The following is a 3664-nucleotide window of genomic DNA, read 5'->3' on the forward strand; positions in this document are numbered from 1 at the left end:
TCATCATCTCCTGAAATTTGCTCAAACTCACTTCCATTGAGTCGGTGATGCCATCCAACCATCTCAGCCTCTGTTGTCCCCTTCTCCTCCTGCCTTCAATCTTTCCCAGCATCAGGGTCTTTTCTATCAGGTGGTCAGCTCTTCACATCAGGTGGTCAAAGTATTGGAGCTTTAGCTTCAGCATCAGTCCTTCCAGTGAATATTCAGGGTTGATTTCCTTTAGGACAGACTGGTTTATCTCCTTGCCGTCTAAGGGACACTCAAGAGTCTTCTCCAGCACCACAGTTGGAAGGCATCAAGTATTTGGCACTCCGCCTTTTTTACTGTCAGCTGTCACATCCATACATGACTACTGGAAAAATCATAGCTTTGGCCATATGGACCTTTGTAGGCAAAGTATCGTTTCTGCTTTTTAATACCCCGTCTAGGTTTGTCATTGCTTTTCTTCCAAGGAGCAAGGTCTTTTAATTTCAGGGCCTCTTACAAGGGTACTAATCCCCTTCAGAAGAGCTCCACTCCCATGACCTAATCAACTCCAAAGGTCCCACCTCCAAATACTCTCATATTGAGGATTAGATTTCAAGGTACAAATTTTGGGGATGACACAAACATTCAGTTTGTAATAAATGGTATATATTATGAAAGAAGGAAATACATGAAGAATGGGAAGTAAAGAAGCAAGATCAGGAAAGGAAAGAGAGTCTGGGAGAGGAATCAATTTCTCTGGTCAACATTACAAAGAGAACATTATTGATAAATTGTGTCTCCTTTAAAAGAAAAAAAAAAGTTGACCTAAATACTCACGACCTCATCCTTACTGTGATGCAAAGCAAGTGTTCTTCAGGCAAAAGTTCACAGGGGACGTAATAATCTAATTAAAGAGTCTATTCTCAGAATGTTTACATTCCTATTTGTTAAACATAGTAGGTTTTCAGAAAGCAGCTAGTTGAGATAAACATTCAAACTCAGAATGTTTATTCATGCCAGATATTTAAAGCTACACCCATTATAAGTGTTTCCTGGTGATTTTTAAGACCAATATTTTTCTCCACCTGCTCTCTCCTCTCTGCCTGCAAGATCAAATATCTCCTTGGTGACGTTTTCCTCTTATTCCCTCAGACAGGTTTAGTACTCTGTCTTCAGTGCTTTCATACGACACCGCATACGCACACTTAGAAATAGATTGGCTGTGACGAGAATGATGCTTAAGTTGCTTAAGCCATAGGGAGGATACTACCACATGTCCACATGTTAAATGTTTCTGTGAAACTGGCAAACATAAGATTTAGTTGCATAAGTCATATTTCTCTCCTTTTCACTTTCTACTTTGTACTTTTTCAGTGTCTATGGTCTGGGGGAAGTTGCAGGCAATTCTAGAATCTGGCTAAGGGGATACAGCAAAAGGATTAGTGGCCTGTATTTACATGTTTCATAGTCACTTCCAAGTGCAGCTGTGCTATTGTTCACTACCAGTTTCGTATAGAAGTGGCTTCCAGCTACCTCTTATGCGGATTCACCCAGCCTTGGAAAACACCCCAGAAAAGCAGATCAGAAGTTGTATGGTGATATGTAGGTGCCTTTGGGTCAAGTCTATGCATGTGGAAGAAGAAGGATTGATGCAGGGTCTACCTTAGTGGCAAAGAGTCTCCCTGGCTGACACCCTCCTTAGGACAGCCTGCACCCAGTGACTGAAGCCCAGGAGGTAAGGGGCCTCTGCGGGGCTCTTTAAAGGGCGACATAATAAAGCAGAGGCAATCAGGCTTGCTTTGCAATTCTACTTGTTCTTTGGCCCCATTCTACTTCCTTTCTTTCCCTTTTGGTTATTAATCTCTAACAAACATCTAATACCCCAATCTTTGCCTCAGCATTGGCTTCTGTCAACTTGTGGCATTCATCTTGGTTTGAAAAACTGTCAAAAGATTATTTCCAGAAAATGGTAAAATCATGACCCTGATACAGATGAAAAAGTGATTTTATATTAAAGGACCTATTTTACTTATGATATAAGGCAGAGGCTACAACTGATTCCTGATTCAAAGTAGAAGTCAAGACAGTACAAAACAATGAGGGAAGAAGGTATGTCGATAAATTGCAAATGGAGACAAAACCAGCTTTTCCACATGGTGGAGGGAATCAATTAAATCACTCCTAGAGAAGATAGCACATATACTTCTCAGCTACACAATTTATAAAGAATTGAAAAATATGTCAAAGATAATGAACAGAGGTGGAATCTAACAGCCTGGGAGAATATGCTGTAGAAGACACATAGTTTGCCTCTGAAGCACACCTTTTTAGAGTACATGTCTTATTTGCAAAAGTGCTTTCTGTGGACTTTCCTGGTGGCAGAGTGGATATGAATCTGCCTGCCAATGCAGGGGACATGAGTTCGATTCCTGGTCTGAGAAGATTCAACATGTTGTGGAGCAACTAAGCCCATGAACACAATTACTGCGCCTGTGCTCTAGAGTTTGCAAGCTGCAGCTACTGAAACCCGTGCTCCTGGAGCCCATGCTCTGCAGCAAGAGAAGCAGCTTGATGCAAATAGAGAAGCCCACGCACAACAACGAAGACCCAGCACAGCCAAAAATAAGTAAATAAATAAAAACTTTTTTATAGAAGTGCTTTCTCTCTCACCTCCCTTTTGCTTTCAAAAGAAATGTTTAGTCAGCAAATTCTGTTGGGCTTTTAGCACACACATAGATAGCTAAAAACGCTTCTTATAAACTCAAACAGTTACAGATTAAATAAGAAAAATTTAATAACCTTAAATGACTGTAAATGAGTCCCTATAATTGAATATCAAACATGATCAATATTTGGTCTAATATTTATGAATAAATAAACACAAGCTTTTTACCAACAGAAATATTAATATAAACCTAAGCAGGCTCATTTGAACAAATAAATACAAAAATATTATGATCAAACTTAGTGTCTTCTATATATACATACTGAATTACATATTGACTGAAACAGAAAATATGGAACATAGAAACACAATCTATAATAATATTGTCAGTATGTGGGCAACCTAGGAAGGAGGTTTAGAAATATAAAAAATTATGTCTGCCTAGACATCTCTTCAGGCACCATTTCATTTGTTTCTTGCAATATTATTACAAATTCACAAATGAAGTCAGGTTCCGTTAAGTTTCCATTTTCAAGTTTAATTTTTAAAGTATAAATTTTTTCATAATTAAAACATTTAGAGAAAAATTTAAAGACTTCTGGAAATGTGTGGACTTGAATAGTAAATTTTATAAGGTGGGAAATAGTTCATTTGGATATTTCATTAATATTTTGTAATGTTAATGCTTACATTTTCTAATTTGAATGTTTTAAGTGAAACAATAGATTGTAAATGATTGATGTGAGTAATTTTAAATGATGTGTTTGATATTTTAAGAGTGCTATTTATTCCTCACAATCCAGTGATATGTATGGGTGGTTATTTGTACAATCCTTTCACATTGAATGAAAGAATAGAGTTCTTTGTATTAAAGTAGATATTTGGAATCTTGTTCTAAAGATACAAAATTGCTCTCGGAAAACACTAAGAGAAAACAGGCTGTATTGTTCTTTCTCAAAGAGCATAAAAGGCAATCAAATAAGTAAGTAGAATGTGGTAATTATTGAGAATGTTGATGGCACCCTTAAGATT

The sequence above is a fragment of the Bubalus bubalis genome, chromosome 8 (genome assembly GCF_019923935.1).
Source record: "Bubalus bubalis isolate 160015118507 breed Murrah chromosome 8, NDDB_SH_1, whole genome shotgun sequence".
NCBI lineage: Eukaryota > Metazoa > Chordata > Mammalia > Artiodactyla > Bovidae > Bubalus > Bubalus bubalis.